At 46.4% G+C, this 23,611-nt stretch overlaps 1 protein-coding gene across 1 annotated transcript in view; it reads right to left on the bottom strand.

Annotated features, from left to right (window-relative positions):
- Positions 1-23,611, bottom strand: part of TRADD (TNFRSF1A associated via death domain) — a 264,029-nt gene that overhangs the window by 29,588 nt on the left and 210,830 nt on the right. The gene's annotated exons all lie outside the window — the stretch shown is intronic.

Raw genomic sequence — 23,611 nt, 5'->3', positions numbered from 1 at the left:
AGGGATTTGCAAACGACTTGAAACCATCTTTATTCTTAGAGTCTGCACTGTTTCCCCTGCTTTTAGGAAGGTATGTAGATCAAACAGTCATGCAAAATCTCGGTCCTCTTAAATTGCTCCCAAACACTAGTTTCTCGATCTGAGTCTATCATAGGAAGCACAAGTCTTATCAAGATGGAGAGTTGCTCCTTCTGGGTTTTCTGCTACCAAGCAAATACCCTGGGGTTGTCTGACAGGTTTCAGGCATTTAACAATTCAGCAACAGGTAGACCCCAGGGTTCATTTACAGTTCCCTCCTAGGAGGGTATATGCACGCCATCTAGTCTTAATGGTTTACTAACGATCCCATCTGCTATTCCCTTTATTTTTTTGTTTATTCCGGCATTTGGTTTATTTCAAACCTTTGCCACATAGCCATACAAAAATCAAACAAGTGAAATCATACAATTAAAAAGAACAACATTCGCTTAAAACGTTCTTTGAGCAAAGCAAAGCATAAGTAACTTAAAAACATTCTTTGAATACAGTAAAACATAAAAACATTGTTTGGACAGAGCAAGACACAAAACACAGGTTTCCGAGAACACCAGAACAATTCTAGGCAAAGGAGCCGGGAAAGGCTCAAACGGAAAATGGAGATCAAAGATGCATCATCCAATCAAGTAAGTTAATTAAGGGCCACATACCGATATGTCATTATGCAGGCAACCCCTAGCCCATTTCTTTTCTTTCGAATTCTGTTTCAAATTGAGTACACTGGAGAAGGATGAAAACTTCCCCCAAGAATTTTGTTAGGGCAAATATCAAGCTGAAGTTGCCCCCCCTGGCACAGTTCAGACCACCAATCATCAGCATTTCTTGAATGGAAAACACCCACAAAGGTGCCCAAATAGTTTGTTCTCAAATCTTTTACAAAGGGGCAGAGAGGTTTCACATGTTTCAGCGTTTCTATTGGCGCCTTACACAAGCCACATGCCATATTCTCATTCATAACCATGTTTCTGGTGTTAAGGACTTCCTTGGATTAAAACAAATTGAGTCTAAAAAGAAAAAGGTTGCAATAAACGGGACTTCGAAATCTGGTCAAGTAGTTTGGAACCTTTTTAGTGCTTTAGTTGATGCTATTAGGCAGGAATATAAGCCAAACTTTGCTTTTTTTATTGTGTCGTGATAAAGTCTCCTTGCCAAATCTTTTTTTTTAGCTGCCCCAGGATTTGCTTTCAAAAGGTCCTCCGAGATCTCTGCATTTATAAGGAGATCAGTGCACCGCCTTGACCAATGAGCCAAAGCCCAGTCCACCCCCAAGCCTTCCTTTCCTCTAATTATATCAAACTGAGATGGGAATTTCCCAATAGTAACTTCCAATACAGGGACAAAGAGTTCCAGACAACAACTGAGTACAAAGACAAGATACCCAGTTTATGCCTTATAAAACACATTGATATACACAGTGGGATATGTAAACATTTTCGGCAAAAGGAGCCCTCTAATTGCGGCCAGATTTTCCAAGGCAAGCACAGCAAAGCTTCTGCACCATATGTCAAGATTGGCAAGACCTTCTGCTTGTAAAAATTAAGAATCAGTATTAAAGAAAATTTACCAAACGTTTTGTGAATCACCCTGCCTTGCGTTGTCAAGTTCTTCACCTTTGACTTCAACTGAGTCATTTTTGGGCGTCAAAGATATTTGGGATGATGTCAATACCGAAGTATCTAACATTAGTTCGCTGGCACGTCTTCATTCGCTAAGCGTCATGTGAAATTCTTTTTCTTTTTTTTTCCCCTTTGAGTTCTGGAGGACTAAAATGCAGACTTGGCAACATTAATCTTTAGGCCATTTGTCTGTACATAGTGGCATAATGAATTGAGTTTGCGTTGTAGTCTAATCTGCATCTGACCCAACACAATCAAATCATCTGCATACAGAAGCCACCCTAGTGGTTCACCGTTTATCATTGGTGGGAACTATCTTTCCTCTATCAGTGCAGCCTCTATATCAGAGGTATACCGAAGTTCTGGCGCTAGAGGGCAACCCTGCTTTAGGCTTCTCATGGTACATATTCTCTTAGAGAGAAGCCCCCCATGATTTAGTTTTACCTGAATTGAGGTACCTGTGTACAGGGACATGATGGGTGATAGGATGTCCGGGGGACAGTTCCAATCGGCCAGTTTTGTCCACAGCAAGTTACAGTCGATGCTCTCAAACGCTTGGGCCAAGTCCACAAAGGCAATATAAATGTTCTTGCCCTTGCTCCAAGCACTTATTTTAAGGATGTTCAATAGCAGGAAGTTTAAGCTGCATCCACCCCCCTTAACAAAACCAGATTGTCTTGTGTCTAAATGCCCTGAATCAACCACCCATCTCTTCAATCGGGACAAAAGCAGAGAGGCAAATTTCTTGCCCAAGACATCAAGAAGAGCTATCGGGCGATAGTTTTTAGGATCTGCCCGAATGCCCTTCTTGAAGATTGGGATCACCACAGACTTTCTCCAAGAATTCTCTCTTCGAGCAGTGATCTCCGTAAAAAGATTCTTACACAACTCCCCCCATTCATTAGGGGCCTGCTTGAGCATAAAGTTTGACAGGCCATCAGGGCTGGGGGACCCTAGAAGGTCATTTTGAGAAGACGGACCTGCACATCCGGAGCAAAACCCGACTTCTGCAACCATGGAAACATGCGTATCCCAGTGCTCGCAGCCATGGACCGGCTAACACTATCAGCCGTATCCAACCCAGACGGAAGGGATTTACACATGGCATCCTTGCCATCCTGCACAATAGCACAAAACCCATCCCTTTCTTCCCCTTCAGGAATATGCTCAGCCGCCAGAGAGACACAATTCCACATTCGAATATCTTGCCAAGGCACAGGTGGAGTTTGCCGATTTCAGTGCCATACTCCCAGCTAAAAATACCTTGCGTGCCCATCCATTGAAGCACTTGTCGTCCCTATCAGGAGGGATGGTATGGTACGCCGCCTGCCTCGAGGTGGCTGTGGCCGTCTGAACCACTAAACACTCAAGAGTGGGGTGAGTGGATAGGTGGGCGGGTCGCAACTGGATGGGCGATATTTCTTAGTCAACGACTTGTTGACCGCCGGAAGAGACTCTGCGGTCTGCCAAGTAGTAGCCACCCTTTTTTATAACGTCATGTGAAAAGGCCACACTGGGCCAGTGGACGGACCCTGATCTAAAATGCCAGTCAGGTCATCCTGATCGAATTTAACTGGAGGGCCTGACCACCCTAGGTACTCCGTAACTCTCGACATCAACCTTTGTCAAGGCCACTGGCATCATGTAGAGACTGACGCAGATCCTCCATTTGACTGTCCTCAGAAAAGACCATGTCAGGAGCCTCAGGTGTTTCACCAGGAGTAACAAAAGGGTCCAACTCCACATCAGATCTCTCCTCATCCGCATAAACCTCCTGAAGAGAATGAAAGAACTCCTTCCTAGGGACAGGAGCAGACCTGGAGTCAAGAACAGGCTTCACAGTCTTAGACAGAGCCTTTCTCGGAGGATCCACTGCCACAGGGGCATCCAACGGCAAATTCTGCCCATTTGGCCCCGATGGCGTGACCAAAGGTAAAGCCCGAACAGCCGCACCCAATGGACACAGCGCCAACAGTGTCGACGCCGTCTTCGACATCTTCCCAGACTTCAACGGTTGCATTGGGGACAAAGACCGCGACCTGGATCTGGCACATCTCTGGCGATCTACCAGAGCACTGTCTGAACGGGATCTCGACGGTTCCCGATGTTTATCGCATGACCGCCCGGGCCCAAGGCACGCAAATGTCGGACTGAGACCGTTCCCTGATGGCTTCAACCGAGGGCGCGGACGGAACAGTGCCTTGAGATTGAAAAATCTCCAGCATTTTCTACCTGAATGCCTCCCATTCCTCTGGAGTAGAGGATTTAGTGGGACAAGCCACTTTCCTTGCAGAGCCATCATCCGACGAGGACGGGGAAGTCGAATAGTGACGCTGCTTCCGGGAGCGTCTCTACGAGGAGGACGACTGGCGGGAACCACTCCGGGACCCAGATCCCCTAGACTCCCTATAAAAGGGAGAGTCACCCCTCGAGTCGTTGGTGGAAAGACCAGTAGTCTTTTTGGATTTACAGGGTTTGGAAACCCGACCTACCTGCAATTTCCCCTTACGCTCCCGCAAGGCCTTGGCAGTCAACTACTGGCACTTCGAGCAGTCATCCGTATTGGGCTCTCGCCCAGACACCACAAGCAGATACGGTGCGGGTCCGTGAGGGACATTTTGGACTTACAGTCCCGACACTTTCTAAAACCAGACCGCAGGGTCGGCGGGGTAGAAGAAGAAGACATTATCGAAGTAGATAAACGAGAGGCGCTTAGTTCTCAAAGCAAACACGTTTGCAGAAAAAACTAAACTGAGGCTACGGGCGCCGTGAGTGCTACTTATAAAATCTGATGACGTCACCTTAGACAGAGGCCTTCGAGGGATATCGACCCGACGCCATCGACGCAGGACGCCCTCTGCCGAAAAATGTCCAAAGCAGCACAGCTGTGGACATTACATGTCAAAGAGCCTTAGACTAGAAGAAAGAAAACTAGAAGCTATATGGCGACACCACTTCAAGAGAAAATAAGACTAACTTGATTAATTTCTCCGAGAACTATAAAAAATAAATAATCCGTACGAAAAAAGACCTATACAACGACAGGATTACTAAAGCAAAATCCAATACTAAGGAGCTATTCACTATCTTGTGCGAAATGGAAGCTCCCATTCCCCCTGCAGACAACATTGTAAAAGACAAACTCTGGTGTACTAACATACAGAAAGCTCTAGCCAATAAAATAGTACTTCTCCAAAACAAGATTGCTAACAAGAAATCCACCCTACCTACCCAGGATGCAAGTTTTAATCCCCAATGGACTGGCCAATTCACCAGAACAATTCAACTTCTCCAAAGTCTCCACCTTTGAAGTTGAGAAAATGATTTCCTCTCTGAAACCTTCAAGGTGCCAGGGTGACAACTGCCCGGCACAGCTAATTAAAGATGCAGCCAGAGACCTCGCACCATTCATTTCCAAACTTATCAACGCTTCCTTCTCAGCAAATATTCTACCAAGTAACTTAAAAGAGTCATGGGTCCTACCCCTGCTAAAAAAGCAAATATTGGACTCATCCATATCAACCAACTACAGGCCTATTACAACAGTGCCTTTTCTACTTAAAATACTTGACAAAGTAGCGTACCTTCAAATACAGCAGTACCTGGAAACTAACCACCTCCCAGGTGTCCGGCAATCAGGATTCAGGCCACAACATGGCACTGAAACGGCACTAATTGACTTAAAAACTCAGATTGAGGAGCTTAAGGACAAAGGGAAAACTGCCATGCTACTCCTCCATGACCTGTCAGATGTCTTTGACTTGGTGGACCACAAGGTTTTGTGCACACACCTTTCCTGGGCAGCTCACTTCTCCAAGGACGCAATAGCATGGGTCCAATTCTTCATAAACAACAGGAGTATGAGAGTCTTCTCCCCATCAGCATCAGCAGATCCCATCCCCATCACATGTGGTGTTCCACAAGGCTCTTGTGTTTCGCTTACCATGTACAACATATTCATGAAGCCACTGTTTGACAAATTGGATAATCTGGGTGTTACCTACACTAACTATGCAGATGACACCCAGATCCCCATACCTCTCTCGGGCAATTACCTCAAGGACACGGCTCTTGTGAATACAATCTACCTCCTCATTCAGGCATGGATGGCAACTCATGGCATCTGGCTGAACGACGACAAAACCGAGCTTCTGATTCTCGGTACCACTAACACTGACTACTCTACTTTTAACATTGATGGAAATACCATCAAGGTCGTAAAGGAAGTTAAAACCTTAGGATTTTATCTTGACTCTACCCTAACACTGAGCAAACAAGTAAATACTATGGCATCCACAACAGCCTATACATGCAAACTAATTAGGGCCTGCAGGCAGTACCCATCTAAAACAAGCTGCATTATCCTGGCAAACGCCTTCATACTCTCAAAACTAGATTACTGCAATGCCCTCTACATGGTAGCTAGCAAGTACATCTTAAATAAAATTCAAACCTTACAGAACAACGCCTTCAGAACGGCGCTTAATATTCCGAACAGAGAGCATATCTCTGAGCTAAGGAGACAAAACCACTGGCTGACAATCAACAACAGAATTCTGCTCAAAACAGCCTCATTGACTTTCAAATGCCTTAACAATGCCGCCCCACTATACCTGACCGAATGTATAGTCAGCAAAACTTCTAGCCGCCCCTCTAGGACTGCCAACTCAATCTGCCTTCACATACCCAGATTTAACCTAACAAAATCTGGTGGTAGTAGCTTCCCAGTCAAGGCTGAACAAACTTGGAACTCACTCCTTTATGCACTAAGAGTGGATCAAACTTACCTCAGTTTCAGACGTAATATTGTGACCCGGCTGAGAAATAATGATATTTAACACCGCTGCCTCTCCTCACTGCATAATCCATTTGATAACAATCTTACCTTTTTGTACCTACCGAGTAACATGTAACAGAATCACTATCTGAGGATAACCTTGTATCTATGCACTATCTATCTTGTATGTATCATATCATTTTGTGAACACCTACCTTGTCACCTGTACTACGTAACCTAAGCCTAAAGTTTTCTTGTACCTGCCTGCTGCTTGCGCCCAGTTACCTTCGGGTTTGGTGTGCCATACAAATAAAATAAACAAACAAACAAACAAAGATGTGGAATACAATGGAGGACACAATCCATTTGAATGGCATCTTGCAGCACTTACCCAGTTTCTGACTAACTTGGCGCACTTGGGTCCCCCACACATTTGTCCTCCCCTACCCCCACCTCCCCTCGCCTGTACTGTCTGTGCACTTGCATGATCTGAACGTACCATGCCTGAAGATCGTCCATCTATCTTCCCTGTCTCCCCTCCTTGCATGGTGTCGCCTCAATGCACTTGGAATAACCGCAGAATCGTTGTCGGACCTATTTACTGGTATCTACACTGTTAACTGTATTACATGCGCTTACTCTGCCTGTACAGACTTGTATTGTTCAGAAATTCAAGGACTCTGAATGACTGTTGTTTTTTCCCCTTGTTCCCTCCCTCCTTGAGCACTTTGAAACACTTGACTTGTGAATAGGCGCCCTACAAATAAACATTACCATACCATACCATAGCATAGCATACCATACAATACCATACCCCTGCGGGATGCCGCACCTGACATTGGTAGGGGGAAGCAGAGGCGGATGTGGAAAAAGCTCTTATTTTTCTGTTACAGAGGAAGGAGGAGATACAGGTAGTAGCCTCAGGGAGAAGTGGGCTGACGAGTGGAGGTACTAGCAAAGTATTTGGTGGTCCACCAAATCAAACATGGCGCAGAAGTCTGAGCCATCAGGGCACTGCAGACCAACATGATGACAACTGGGCGCTTGGCAGGGGACATATGTTTTGGGGACCTTTTTTGTTTTAAAAATACACAGGCTTGGGCATTGATAGAAATGTGTTGTCCATTTGGAGGGCTAATTTGCAGCGACAGCTTTTTTCACAAATGTAAATTTTTGAAAGAAGGGCCTTGTTTCTTTAAGTGTTTTTTATGCACAGTGCATAACACATTGCACGCTACACTGGGCAGCAAGGACCTAGTCCTGGCAGTTTTGGCGTATAATTGGCTTGTGGAAAAAAGGCAAGGACCCACAGTAAATCTTGAGGGTGGACCTGACTTGGATGGGGCCCCGTTAATAACCATTGCACCCCTGAGGTCTGACAGGTCGACCGTAGCATGGCATATTCCAAGGCAGAGCGAATATGGGTGAGGTAGTACATTTTTCATTGCTGTTGGTAGAGACGGCTGGGTGGGAAATTACTGTTAGCAAGGAGGAAGATAAGAAGAGGCAGAAAAGAAATAGGGCTGAAGTGAACATAACTAACTGGAACAAGGCATCACACAGTGCACAATACACTGGGCAGCAGGGAACCGGTCCTGGCAGTTTTGGCATATAACTGGCTTGTAGAAAAAAGGCAAGCCCCAGAGGGCTAAGTCATTTGTTATCTATTGGGTATGTATAATGCGCCAATACACAATGGGTTGGGAGGTTAAGAAATAGGAAGAGAACCAGGTTGTGGACAGCAAATGCTACTTGTATTTATAATGCGCCTATACACAATTTGGTGCGGGATAAGAATTAGGAGGAGTCCCAGGTGGAGGACGGCAAATGTTATAACACCTGGGCAGAGGGGCGTTGGCAGGTCGGCCTCAGTAATACACGTCACAAGGGAAGAGCTGAAAGATCTTGGTATGGTTTTTCTGTGTACAACTCCTTTAGAAAGAAGTGGCGGAATCATGGATATAGAGGTGGTGTCCTACGAGTAACTACATAATAATATAATACTGTAGGGTATGGGAACATTATTAGGGCTGCTCAGGGAACCTTGCAGGAGATGTGCATGATATACACACTATAACATCTCAATTATGTTCCTATCATCATAGGTCCATTTGGAATGTCGGTAATTCGTCTGTAAAAGGAACTAAGCTCATCGCCCCAGAGAATCCCTGCGCATTCATGGCAATACCTGAGATTGGGTATTTTCCCTCACGGTCACAGGAACAATTTGCTCCAGTGTCTACAAGAAACAAAAATGTCTTACCTCTTATCTCTACCTTGTCCCTCTTGGGGGGTGGGTCTGGTGTCACTGATAGTACTGAACACATCAGGTCGCTCTGTGGGCTGTTCTATTGTGAATATAAATTCATCCCTGTACCCGTGAAAGGATTTCCTCCTATCACGGTCACACTATTCTAGTTGTGGGTGCTTGCACGACTCCTAAATTCGTATTTGTCATGATTCCTGCCCCTCATGTCCCCAGCCCTCCAAGGTGTCAGGCTGGAGCCAGGCCACGATCACCTACATGGCCCTCAAGGGCCTCTCCATCCCTCCAAAGACCCACTTGGAGTCAGACTTGGCGCTTGTGGCACCAGACTCACTCACTCCCATAGGATAACATTGGGGATTGGACTTGTAGTGCATTGATGGGGACAAGATGGATGCCCCACATATTTCGGTTCCCAGAACTGCATGTGCGGTCTTGTCTTTTGGGTGTGGTTCAGCCCAGAGGCACCTGGGATACCCAGAGGCTATTTTAGCCACACCAAGGCTGAGAAACATGCTTTGCGTTTTCTGCACCTGCAGCGTGACACTCACCATGTTCGGATCGGTCTCCAGTAGGCCTGCATCTTTCTTCTGCGCTCAGCTCCTGCAAGAACAAGAACACCGTTAGGAACAGCCTTACCTTGTGGCGCTTCTGCCCATCAGTCATCGCTCCTTCTGTTCTGCGGGCCTCTTCGGCGGTGTCATTCCCATCCCGGCACGCCGCTTCCTAAGGAAAAGGGAAAAGAACAGAAAAAAGGCATTCGTAAGCATTCTGCAAATCTTTACGTATTTTTAAATACTGTACAAGCTTCAAACGCTTACCTGAATCCCAGCCGCTCTGGGGGAACTCTGTCTCCGGAACTTCTCATCCATCTGCAAGAGGGAAAAGACACTCCAGGTTAGCGTGGAAACATCTAGAGGCGCCGCACACCGCGCTTACCCACCGCATTTGTTCTTCATAGCCGGCATCAACGCTGAAAACGTCACGGCACCTAAAAGACACAGAAAAATAACTCAGTTCAATGCAAATACGAAAGGAGTGCATCGCGCATCGCGCTCTCACTCACTTTCAGCGCTACTCATCTCAGCAGCACGCCGCCATCCCCGGACGCCGGCCATCATCTAAGGGAGGAAAGGAACGAAGTTAGAGAACTGTTCAAAAGACTCATTATACTTGCCTGTCGGACTCTTGCCTGTGAAGTAACTAGGCAGCAACGGGTGTGCATCAATCAATGCACCCCTGCGCTGAAAGCAGGACGGAGAGCACACTATCCAAGAAAACAAGGTGAGCTGTGGATCAAAGGGAAGGGTTGGACCCCGGGGAAGAAGGGGTTCAAGCACACAGAGACAATAGGGAGTTAAACTCTACCAATCCTGTGTTTCAGGCCCAGTCTCCAGTCGAATAGCTTCCATGGAAGGGTTCGAGGTCGTAAGAGGTCAGAACAGGCTGAGTGACGTCCCCGAGGATACCAGGTGAGCGTTACAGTATTCCATTGTGGTACCATGGCCTGTTGTGTCTGCACTTGCTGGGTTTGTATCTGTTGTGTTTGCATAGGCACTTGCTGTGGTTGTATTTGTAATGGAGCTTGCTGTATTTGCTGCGCACGTGTCTTATTCTGCGTGTGGTCTTGGGCATAATACTATTGTGGTTCTGTATTGTAGTGTGGAACATAGCCCACCCCCCTCTTGGAGTTTGCCAATTTTACTGTATGACCCTTTTACTTCTACATGTTCTGGCAATATGTCCCAACCTCCCACAATTCCAACATTATTGCGGCCGTCCGCCATTAAATCCTCTTCCTCCCTGAGGGTTTTGAAATCCAACTTGTCCTCCCCTAGGTCCGTTCCTTCTCCCTCGTGGCCAAAAATTTTACCCACTCTGATTCATAGGGTACACTACATTGCTTGGCTGTGCTGGTCGTATCTCTTGTGTCGTCACACCTTCACCACTCGTCAATACCGCTCCCTCTATGGCTAATTTTGACAATTCTTTCTGAACTAAGTTCGCTTCTTCCTGATTTCTACTCTAAGCTTTCTTCTTCTTCTTCTCCTGTAACAATCGACAATGATAGTCAACTGTATCTCTGGTCATGGCTTTGCTTCCATCCCTACCTGTTTCTTCAGGCAGTCCCTGGCATAACGTGGTAAAATACTGCGACCGTTTTATCCCACGGTTCTCTCGTCTTGAGATGCCACCGCTATTTTGAATAAAGGCAACAGGACCTTCATCCTCACCCATTTTACCAGTCATAATCACTCCCATGTCTGATGTATCAGAATATTGTACTCTGAGCGCCCACCATACATCTGCTTTGCAATTGTTAAATGGCACTCCATCGTGTGTCGTGTTTTGTGCAGTCATACTCGTACACCCCGCTCATTTCCAAATGTCGTTAGCCCTCTCCCATAGAATGGCTGCCAGAAGGCTTTTTATGTCACCTATTGCTAACGTCATTCCTGATGGCATTCTCTCTAACTCATGAATCCATTTTCCTGCACCTGAAGTCAAACTAGGTAATTTACATTTCAAATTATCCTTGTACATTTGTGGCCACATCTATTTGTGGTTGTCCTCCCCCCTTCTCTAATTACAGGAATTGTGTAAATTCTAATCCGTAATCATACCCACCTACACTTCTTGTTTTCCAGGTGATGCTAGTCTCGCCTGTTTGTCTCTGTCCTTAATCTGCTTACGTAGGGCGGGATATATCCCTCGCATTGCACGATCGTACTTGTGGTCGCTCAGTGTATGGTGTCGGTTCTGATTACTTTTCCTTAGGGTCCTCCAAGTCTGACAATTTTACCCCTTTTTCTACACTTGAATCTTCCGAAAAACCACATACGCCCTCTGTTCGTGGCTTCTCGCTTTCTTCCCTTTCTTCGTCTGACATCATTATTCCCCAACTTGTATGGCTTTCGTCCCTTTCCACATCATCAAGATCTAATCTACTTAAAGACAATGTTCTATGTGTATCTGTTATTACGTCATCTGCCCTTCCTCCCGTTTCACTCGACATTGATCCTTCGACATTCTCTTTGGTATTATACCCATCTTTATCTCTTATTTGCCTATATAAATTCCCAATCCTTTTCCCTAGGTGTTCTGTTTCATGCTCATCAGCCCATGTTTGTATTCTCGGTATCCCATGCAGCTCCCTATGGGGCTGTTGTGACCATCTTTCTTCTTCCGATCGTTCTCGTGCTTCAATTGGCACCATGCCTTTATTGAATACATTATCTATTTTGTCATCCATTTGTCCCCTACTACTGTTCATCTCTTCTTCCCTTCTCATCTCTTCTTCCTCTTGCCTTCTTTGCAACCCATTTACTTTCAATCTGTGTTCTTATCTCCTCTCATTTCTTCCCTTCTAATCTCTCCTTTTCTTTCCTTTCCTCATACCTTCTTTGTTCTTCCTTTTGCTTCCTCTTTACCTTGTTCTCTTTCTTTTCCCGCTCTTCTTTCTCCCCTTTCTCGAACCCCCTCAATGCCCCTGTAATCTAGTTTGTGTAATATCTGTCCTCCCATCCATTCTGTACTATCGTCACTTCCTTAGTCTTGTACACCATTACTCTGTCTCTTTGCTTCTTCCTCTATCTCCATCTGTCTGTCCTTTCTCTCATCACAGTGTTTACTTTCATCGCATGTTGACATATTTTTGAGGTCTCTGCTTTTGCTCTCTTTCACATGGTCCTCACTGTTATAAGCGAGGGGGCTTGTATGTCGGTTTAACATTCCTGCTGCTGCTCTCAATTCCTATAAAGGATCAAATCCCTGCTTTTCAGTATCAGCACTCTTGGAAAAGAGGAGCCAACAGCGTTAGATCCTGCCCTTTATGCCGATTAAGCATCCACTCCTTCTCAGGTGGATCTTTTTTCTAACTCTGGTACAGCTTCCATTTTTTCTTTTCTTTTTTAAAATCTCTTTATTGATTTTCCATCAACCACATAACATAAACAACCCTCTCCTGACTCTCCCCCCTCCCTCCCAGTCCAGCCCAGCTCTGTAATGTCGTCACAGTTGTGAGATACCAACTGAGACACTCCAGTCATAAGCAGTTTCTAGCTGTACAGAGCAGCTCAGTCCAGAAGCCATTGAAACGTCTGAGCACTTGGGACAACGCCCATAGTTGTGTACAAACCTCCAAGGTTGATATTGAAGATGATGTCTCTCACTCCATCTACCCTGAAGCAATGCACATTGTGCATTTAGCTTCCGTCCTGATGAAGGTTGGGTCAATTTAGGGCTGCACATTAAAGCCCATGATAACCGACTGAAACATGTGTCGATGAAACATCTTCTGTTGTTGAACAGATAGTCATAATTATACCAGAAGGGGTGTTACATATAATCATCAAAACACAAATTATTTTAAAAGTATATATTATGAAACCATGCATTACTGTTGATAAATATGAATTGTGTATGATTGGTTGAGCGATGGAGGAATTAAATTGAGTTTTTAATTGACTGTATGATTGAGAAAGACCTATGTTATGTTTTCTGTACCACAAAATGACTGTTCAAACGTCAAATAAAATTACTGTGAGAAAATAGGTAGTGAGTAGTGTTTTGCATCATCAACTATATGGTCCAATTTTTGTATATACATCAGTTAGTGCTTCAGCTCGTAGCCGCCATGTGGGGATTGCCCCGCCTCTTCTCCCCCATACCATTGTGACCTTTAAGGGGGTATGGTCTGAGATCGTCCTTCCCATATAACCCACTTCACGAAACTGGCTGTACTGCTCCCTCCCTACCAATAACTAATTGAGCCGCGAGTATGTACCATGAGGGTGGGAATAGAAGGAGTAGCCTCTCTCATCTCCTCGCTTCTTGCGCCAAAGGTCGGCCATGTCAAGGTCTGACAGCATGCATCCCAGGGATCTAGCAGCCATCAGCAAGTTGCGTTCCATGGGGTCCGACCTATCTAAATGCTGTTGAAGTACAAAATGAAAGTCCCCCCCATATCTGTTCCCTGTGTCTATATCTCCACCCTCCTCATCATGCCAACCATCCAGGGATAATAAGTGTCATTATCGGTATTGGGTGCATAGGAGTTTGTCAGTCACATTTCCCTCCTGTCTACTAGCCCCAGCAGAATAGGAGTTATGCCTTCCTCATCGTACTAGATTTTGGTTACTTGGAAAGGAACTCCCCTAGCTACCCAAGTCAGATCTCCCCTGGAATAGGTGAAATAAGTCGCACCATACACCTCACCTCCCCAGCTGGCCTTCACCTTCTACAGTTCTGCCCTGTTGCGGTGTGCGGTGTGTCTCCTGGAGCATCGCCACCTGCACCCCCATCTCTTCAGGAACACTATTACTTCCCTACGTTTGCCTGGTTGCCCCAATCCCCTCACATTCCAGGTGAGAATCGTCAGTGTACCCATGACTCCGGCTGTGAACTCTCCTCTTCCCCATCCCTCCACATTGTACCCCATAGTCTTGCTCGCACTTTTGTGGACTTCCCAGGCTGAACCCCCTCCTTCCTCCCTTCCCAACGACTCCCCTCAATCCCCCAAAACTCAAGAACCTGTTCAACTTACAAACCTTCAGGTTAGAATACCTGCCATGTAGGCACTCCGCACTGGTTCGCCTCCCCAACAGTGGGATGGCAGACTCCATGCTCATGCAGGGGGCGCATGTGCACTCCAAAATCATGGGTGGTGGGTCGCTAAGTGTGTCTGGGACTTGGGTAGACAGCCTGCGATGGCAGGCTCCCTTTTACCCTCATGGCCCCATTTCGCGTTGTAGCAGTTCACCATCCTCTAGGCGTTAGTCCTGCGGTGGCCTCCAGACTCCGGTTCCCGTGGGGTCTTTTCTGTCTTCGGGGCAGAGACGCTCTGGCCTCAGAGTGAGTTCATCTACTGTTTTCCACCTTCTCCTTGTAATTGGAGGGATACGCCCTCTGTCACTGTGACTCTGCCTCCTATTTCCTGGCCCTCATTGGCTTGACTCTCCAATCTCCGACGGACTCCTGATTGCACACCTGGGAGGCTGTCTCGTTTTTCTGGGTGCGCACTCGTGGACCAGCTGCCCTCTGCTTCCCACCATTCCCCATGCCTCCTCCGGTGAGTTGCAAAACCAGTCTTGGTCCCCTTTAATGATTTTTAGCCTTGCCGGTACAACAGCATGTAGCCGATTTCATTGTCCCGAAGGACCCTCTTCACTTCCTCAAAGATCTGTCGCTGTTGTTGTACCCGCCTTGTATAGTCCGGGAATATCATCACGATGAATTGGAGAATCCAAATCGGGCCCGCCTCCTGGCAACCCGCAGGAGGACATCCCTGTCTCGGTAATTGAATATTTTGTCCACGACCGGCCTATGTCTGACCCCGGCACTGTCTTTTGTGCCGGGACTCTGCGTGCATGTTCCACTGCAAACCACTGTGAGAGGCCCTTCGCACCTGTCTGACAGCCATTTTTCTAAAAACAGTTCCCTAAAGTCCCCTTTGATAGCTTGCAGGAGGTACTGGAGCAGCCCTCTGCATCCTTCACCTGAGTCTCCAGGACCTTTGCTGTCTGCAACAGCGTGGCTACCTGCTTCTTGAGGGTCTGTACCTACTCTGTTGCTGCAACCCGCAATTTGGTTGCTTTTTGCCTCTGTTGATTTTGCATGTCTGCTCTAATCAAGTTATTTTCTTCCCCTATTGTCCCGATCTGGAGTTCCAAGGCAGTCCTGGAGCTCTGCAACGTCTGTAGTACTTCGGCAATTCTCCCTTCCAAGGACGTAGTTTGCACCTCTTGCTGTGCGGGGTAAGGTGAAACCCTTGTAGGCAGAGTTTGCTGAATCACAGCTGTGTACCTATCCATCTTGGGCTGCCTACTCCCCCCGACCCCCATCATAGTATGACTGCTCATCCTCAATAGTGAGGCGAGCTACTCTCTTGTCTGGGCTGCCGTCTCCGGGCTACCACAGGCCAGTCTTGGTGGCACCGTGAGCGTCTGTACCTTATCGGGCCCTCAAAGTGGCTGCAGGGACCAACTTGTTAGGTTCCGCTATGCCTGTCCGCTTGCCTGTGTCCCGGCAGCAGTCTCCTCAAAGCGGTCGATGGAGCGTCAGCTCTGCCTTCTCGGTTGCCTGTTTACCCCCCTTGGTTCTCAACGCAGTTCATCAAGAATTTGCCAGTCCCTCTGTGCGGTGCTCCTCCGTTTACCAGGCATCTGCCCTAACCTCGTCGCCTTCAGGGTGGGCCTCCCCAACACCTCGCCTCTGCAGTGTATTGGGCCTTCCCCCTGCGTGCACAGAGCAATGTCTCTGTTTTCCGGCCACCCGTTTCCAAGCTTTCCCTCTCTTTCACAACGTCCTGGTCCTGTCTGTCCCCCTCCGGCTCTCAGCTATTTGGAGGACCTCAGGGTCTCTCAGCAACCCATGTGACTGGGGATGCCCTCCCCTGTCTCCCCTCCTTATCAGCGTGGCCCTACTATGGTAACTACAACCTATTCTGCGGTTGGAGAGGCTCCCTTATGTCCATTGAAGCCTCAAGGCTCCTCCAGTTTCTAGTAAGGCTCCAGTCAACTTCCTGCATGTGCAGTCTCACCGTTATGAGTGCACCCTGTCCTGTGTATAAAGCGTCTCTTCTATGCTCACTGGGGTCCGATGGCTCCTCCGACTGCTGCGAGGGCTCAAGTCAGTATTTCCAGGGCTCGCAGGACTGGTCTATCCACCTTGTGGCCTCCTAATGTGGTAGCCGTACGCCCACTCCCCCCGCTGAACTGGAAGAACGACTCCTCACTGCTGCGTTGTCTCTGGGCCTTTCAGGCCGGGAGGAGAAGCCCACCCCTCACAGGGATACAACCTCTGTGTGTTTTTGGGCGGGGGCCTGCTCCGTTCTAGTGTTGCCCCCTGCTGCAGTTCCTGTTGGTAGGGGCACCCAGCTCGCCCTCAGCTCTCTCCCAGCTCTGTCGGGTAGGTGGTTCCCTGATTCCGTCCCCCACCGCCGGCCACTCAATGTCGATGCACTCGTTCAGTAAGACTCGCCATGCACCAGATCCTCGCTGCTTCACACTCCGCCTCCGTGGCAATGCCAGGTGCAGCGGGATCCCCCAGGGCTTCATGCACGGCACTGCCCACAGCCGCAGGCTCCTTTTCTGGCCGCCACTACACTGCCTGCCGGATGTTCTTGAGGCGGCCATCTTGGTGCGACTCCAGCCTTCCAGCGTCTTTTCTCATTTTGGGCAAAGTTTTACAGCAGGTATTGTGTCCTGCATCCAACGGAGGACAGCTTCCCGTACAATGCACCAACCGCTGGACAGATCTGTTCTTTTTGTTGGGATAATTCCCACTACAACCAGGATATTGTCAGGCGATAGCGGGGGCTTCATGGTTGTTAGGTATCCACCTACCACTAGACTCCAGTCACGCACACAAGGTCTCACAGGCTTTGCTAGTTCACATGATACTTCACAAACTATGAGTAAACACACATGCATCTCACCCAGACCTCAGGCAATGGTTAAGCGGCTCGTTCTGCATAAGAACCTTAGCCTTTTTTCACCCAAGTAATGATTTGCATTACATTTCCCAGAGGGTTCAGCCTATGGGACGTTACGGTCGTTACTGGCAGTTGGCCTGGAAACTATGGCGCCCGTGATTGTTTTGTCATCACGTTCGCATCCAGGTCATGTGATTTTGCAGTACTTAATGCTCAATTGCCATGGGTCCCGCGCTTCTGATTACGCAGAAGTGTGCCTTGTTTCCTGTTTTTTGAACTTTCTGGATTTTCTGCTGCCTCGACCTCGGACTTCGTGTTTTGGACCAGTCTCCTGTCTACTCCTTGTCTGCTTTGTTTGCCTGGACATTTTTGGAACGTTTGTAATTCGACCCTGGAACGTTTCCTTTGGATTTGTCTTGCTGCTCCCTTGTCTGCTACTTGTACTGTTCGTTTCAATACAGTGTCTCTGCTCTTTCCACGAACCACGGCGTACCAGACCTGTCTGACTCAACCTTCACTACAACCTTCCAGTTGAAGTGCTTGTATTCCAGTGCAATATCAACCTGTATACCGTTTCCCCCAGTCGTACACCTTGGAGTAGAGACTGCCTGCTTGGTGTGCTTCTGTTCGTCCTCGTTTCGTCGGGTTTCCCCATTTGGAACTAGAGACTCTACGAAGGCGTCCTCGTGTCGTCGGGCACAGTTGGGCTGTTGCTACTTGGATACGGCACTTTACTTTTGTTCTTTTTTGCTGACATCCCTTGGGTCCACAGTAAGGTACATAATTCACATTGCACATATTTCTCGAACCTTTAGAACTTCCACCACTTATTGTGTTGTCTTTTGTTTGCTCTATCACAGTATTAAGGAGGATAGTTTTCCCTGCACTTCTTACCAGCCCCTGTCTTCCTCCCATTTGAGGTTGGTTCTGCTACTTATAGTATTCTATGAACATATTGTTTTGTGTTGTTAATTAATCAGGGTGTTTTTCATAGGGTCCTGGAGTTGCTGGCATCACCTTGTGATTATCCTTTGGGCGTCTTCTGGGATCCTCCTGGCGGTTTGTGGATTTCCATCTTTCAAAGAATACCTCAGACTGTCTGTTATTAGGCGGCCAGTCAGTGGTATTGTTGGGAAGAAATCTTCGGCTACACTACGTGGTCAAGTAATTGCTGTGGATTTCTGACAATGGTCCCCTTACTTTATCCGTCCCCCTACAGCCACGCCCCCGGTACATCTTCCATAATTCAAAAATGGCTCACTTTTTCTGCAACTTCTTCCCCTTATATGTTGCATGTAAGTATGTTGTCATATGTCGCAATGCTGTTTTGACAACAAGCCTTCTTGAGGCCACAGCATAAGTGTTTTATTAGGCGTGCCCTTCACCCACTCCACGTCATATTACCTTTTTTGTGGTGTATATTGGTAGTATTCTGCATAGATGTAAAAGGGGTCTGTCCTTCATGGTGACAAGTCGATTTCAACTGTCAAAATTTACCAGATCTTTTATTCACTTTATCAATATACCACACTGATTGATTTGAGCAAGCACCATCAATCGCCGCCCATTATAAGTACACCAGATTTTTAACCAACTTTAAAAATGGATGCAATGATATTCTTTTTATTCTTTCGTTTAGTTTGTCAATTTGTTCTGTCTCGTTTTATTACTGATAATTTAAGAATCTCTTCTTTATTATTTTCCTTTGATTTTTATCCTCCTAATTGACGTCAATCACTTAATTTAAAAATCTGATAATCACCTTAATTTTTTACTATCGTTTTAGATCTCCTAATTTAGACACAATAAAAGTGTTATACACTGACATATTTATAACCCCATACAGATGTGAACCTTTATTTTTTTGCATACGCCTCCCTTTATAATCTCTAGTAAATATATCTCATCTCACTTTTTACCCCATTTTGGAGTTTGATACGCACACTTCTTTTTGGCCTTGCCTCAGGAATCCTTAATTAATACCGCTACTTGGAGTTTCAGTGCGTACCCTTCCGACCCTCTTGGAACCAGGAATAGAGGTATCTATTTTTTTTTAATCCCCCCAAACCCCTGTTACTTATATACAGGATACATTACTCACCGCAATTGTATTTCTGATGCTTGTATCTGCTTAGATTCACATGCTGTGCATAGGCCGACATCTAGTGGAAGCTGTGGAGTATTACAGTTGTTGTTTTCGAAACTCTAAAAGGGACGTCGAATAGGGTGTGCCAGTAATACTATCCCTAGTGTGACGTCCCCTGTACCCATGATTCCACACGCGTGTAGGTCCCTCAGATTTCATTTTTCTGACACGAGGTAGCATGAGGAGTAGCGTGAGTACAGAAGTATCCAAGCAGATACGATAGACAAGCTCACAAGTTTATGCGCCTTCTCTCAGAGGTGAGGAAGGGCGGGAGCATGTGAATCTAAGCAGGTACAAGCATCAGAAATACGATTACGGTGAGTAATGTGTCCCTTCTGAGGCTTGTGGAATCTGCTTAGATCACATGCTGTGCATAGACTAGCGAGCAGTGGAAGAAGAAGGAGGAGGTGGGATGAGAGAAGACTCATGAGCAAATGAATGTCTTAGAACCGCTTGTCCCACTTGTGTATCTGTCTTGGAATGAGTGTCAATGCAGTAGTGCTGAGTGAAGGTATGTACAGAGCTCCATGTAGCTGCTTTGCAAATACTGTCTAAGGGGACATTTGCAATGAAGGCCAGAGTGGCTCCTGTACCTCTTGTGGAGTGAGCCCTGGGCGTAAAAGGCAGTGTTTTATCTGATAGGGAATAGCACAGTTGGATACATCTGACTATCCACCTAGAGATGGCATTTTTAGAAAAGCAGTGACCTTCTCTGCCTGGCGCTGTGGAGACAAACAATTGATCTGCTTTCCTTAGCAGTCTGGTCTTGGCTACGTAGTAGAGGACCGCTCTCCTCACATCTAGTGTGTGGAGTTTTACCTCAGCAGAGCTTTTGGGTTCTTCGAAGAAAGCCGGTAGATCAATTGACTGGTTTACATGAAATTTGTAGGTGAGAACCTAGGATGAGTTCGTAAAACCAGCTTGCCTTTGTGTACAACAAAGAAAGGATCCTGCACTGACAAAGCTTGAAATTCACTGACCCTTCTTATGGAAGTGATAGCCACTAAGAAGGCAGTTTTATAAGTCGGGTGTTTGAGACTAGACTTGTGCATGGGCTCGAAAGGGGGTCCCATGAGCTTAGCGAGTACCACATTGATGTCACTTCCTGGCGGTGGGTTAGAAATTGGAGGGTGGAGTCTCTTTACCCCTTCCATAATTTCTTTGATGACTGGTACTTTCCACCATGAGACCTTATTGTGAGAGGTTGTGTAGGCTGACAAAGCCGCCAGGTGGACCTTTCGGGAGTTAAATACCTACCCTGCATCAAGCAAATGGAGCATTTAGGTTACGATGTGTGATGGAGTACATTCTATAGGGTTGATTTGTTGAGTCTGGCACCAAATTACAAATCTTCTCCATTTGTCAAAGTAACAGTGCCTAGTGTTTCAAGATATCCATGCATCTCTGTGGCAGGTTGAGACGTCCGAACTCTATGACCTCAGGAGGAATGCTGCCAAGTTCATTGAGTGCTGCTATGGGTGCACTGATAGCCCCTTGTGCTGGGAGAGTAGGTTGTACTGGCACGGGAGTTTGATGGGATCGCACATCGCCAGTCTGCGCAGATGTGGATACCATGGTTGTCTCGTCCACATAGGAGCAACTAAGATAAGCGTCATCAGTTCTTGGACGCAAAGTCTGGTTATTGACTGTTTTCGCTTGTGGCGAATAGGTCTATTGTGGGCAAACTCCACTGAGAGAAGAGGTGTTCTACGACGTCTTTGTGTAGTCGCCATTTGTGTTCCTCTGGAAGGGGATCTCAGCTCAGAGAGTCTGCTAGCGAGTTGAGTTCCCCTGGAACATGTTGGGCTGATAGGTAAATCTTCTGTTTGAGTGCCCATTTCCAAATTTGTTGGGCAAGCTTGGACATATTTTGAGAACAAGTGCCCCTGTTTGTTTATGTAAAACATGGCAGTTGTGCTGTCTTTAAGGACCTGCACTGACTGGTTCGATAAGAGGGGTTCGAATGCCTGAAGCGCTCTGAATACTGCTAGAAGTTCCAGCAGATTGATGTGGTTCTGAGCAACCTTGCGAGACCACAGACGCTGAGCTGTGTGGTGGAGGTAGTGAGCTCCCCACCCTGTTAAGGAGGCATCTGTTGTGACAACCTCTGGGTCGTAGAAGGGTTTTCCTCTCGTTGATTCTCTCTTGTTCACCAGCAGAGATTCTGTACTAGTGTTGGCGAAACGACCACTAGATCGTCCCAGTGACCACTTGCCTGAGACCACTGTTTCGTCAACCACTCCTGCATGGGTCGCATGCGCAGGCACATGTGGGGAACTAGGTAAATGCATGACGCCATCATGCCTAGCAAACGCAAAGCTTTGTGCACCCTTATTTGGCGACCGGCTTGATATTGAGGAATTTGCAGCAATACATTTCGAATTCTTTCCTCTGATGGAAAGGCCAACCCCTCTTGAGTATTTAGGACAGCTCCTAGGAACTGTTTGGAGGCTTGGCTTTTTCTCGTTGATGGAGAAACCCAATTGAAAGAGGAGGTTGATGGTTCTTTGGATGTTTTGTCTGCAAATTAGGGGGGACTCCCCTATAATAAGCCAGTTGTCCAGGTAAGGGTACACTGGGATTGCCTCCCTGTGCAGGTGTGCTGCCACCACCGCCAGTACCTTGGTGAACACCCTTGGAGCCGAGGCTATTCCGAAGGGCAGCACCTTCAAATGGTAGTGCTGGTTCGCTATCTTGAAACGCAAGAATCTTCTGTGCACTGGGAACATTGAAATATGAAAATATAACCAGGTTACTCACCGTAGTGACCACCTTAGTCCTAGTCCATAGTCCCCTTTCCTCCATACTTATGGGACATCTCTCCGTCCTGTGGGACGGGACCGGAGCACGTTTTCCTTTTTTTTTTATTTGATTAGTTGCTAAAAACAACTTTTTAAATATTTAACATTTTTGTTTTCACATCCAGATAAATATTACATTTTACATAACATCATTATACAAAAAAAAATTCCAAACTTAAAATCTCTTGGCTAGACAGAATTGTACTCTCTTTAACAGTTTTGTCATTTATGTACATGCAAATTCTGGCACAGTTGCCTCCAAAAAGTGTACAATTGCTACCTTTACAGCCAATCTTGGACTTGTAAAGAGGAATTTCCAAAGTGTGCCCTCATCCAACTCAGAGAACAACTTCAGTACATTTTGAAATAGTTTCATACGCATCGACTGTAAACAGGGACATGCAACAACCAAATGTTGAAGAGTTTTCTGTTTGTTGTAAATCTAAACAATATCGACAGAAATTCTCATTTGGGGCAATTAGATTTCTCCTCTGTAATACATTGCGGGTATGCCATGAATTAAATCTAACTTTCATGTATTGTCGTCGTATATGAGGTGAAGGGCATTTGTTTAAGTATTCCGCCATAACTTTGTATTTTTTTGAGCCAAAAACTGAAATATCGAAATCTTTATAGGTTCGGCAAGCTGCCTCTCAATGCTTACCGCAGCCTCAGCCATTTCGTTGTACAGTAGCGTACACCACTTATTAGGAAATCCAGTAGAGCTTGCGAGCATGTACTGTGCTACTATGCCCAATACATTCAGTACATTAAGATTCAACAGACATTTCCTCACTAAGGCACAAATTTTCCACAGTATCTGTGAATACAGGGATAATGCACCCAACTCAAAGCGTATCATAGGTAGTGGAGTGCAGTTGGGTAGTTGTAACACTTGTCTCCAATATTTACCCTCTAATCTGTCCCAGTATAAACGATTTTGTGGATTTCCTGCTTCAACCCCATATAATAATATTGGTACCACCTTCATTTGGTAAAAAGATAATGCATGTTTAAATGAGAACTTACCAAATCTTGCAACAAGAATCCTCGTCTGAGAGGTCAAGGTTTGAAGTTTATTTCGTAGTTCCCAAGTCTCAATCTTTGCCGTGACGGAATTGGTGAGGATGACACCCAAGTATTTATATTGTTCTACTACCACAAGTTCCTTGCCCTGAATTGTCCAGGCATATTTCTTTATCTTACGTTTAAGAGTATTGTGACAGACTAGTACTTGGGATTTAGTTGCGTTTATTTGCAAATGATTGATTATCGTGTACTGGTTTAGCCTATTTAACATTTGCTGGAGGCCAGACCGGAGCACTTTGTAAAAAGCATCCAAAAATGTTTCCAAAAATGTGTCCTTCCTCTCTTTCTTGTGCGGGGCCCGGCCGTAACCCCACCCACCTTGGCTCCGCCCCGCGCATCGCCCATCAGTCGTTTTCTATCGCCAGGTCAGAGACCTATTAGCAATAACAGAGGAACCTTATTAGAGGGGACGGCGGGCGGGCGTATGGAGGAAAGGGGACTATGGA

The sequence above is a fragment of the Ambystoma mexicanum genome, chromosome 1q (genome assembly GCF_040938575.1).
Source record: "Ambystoma mexicanum isolate Mex_15411 chromosome 1q, UKY_AmexF1_1, whole genome shotgun sequence".
Classification (NCBI taxonomy): domain Eukaryota; kingdom Metazoa; phylum Chordata; class Amphibia; order Caudata; family Ambystomatidae; genus Ambystoma; species Ambystoma mexicanum.
Note: the sequence above shows the minus strand (reverse complement) of the source record. Positions and strands in the feature narration are given on the sequence as shown.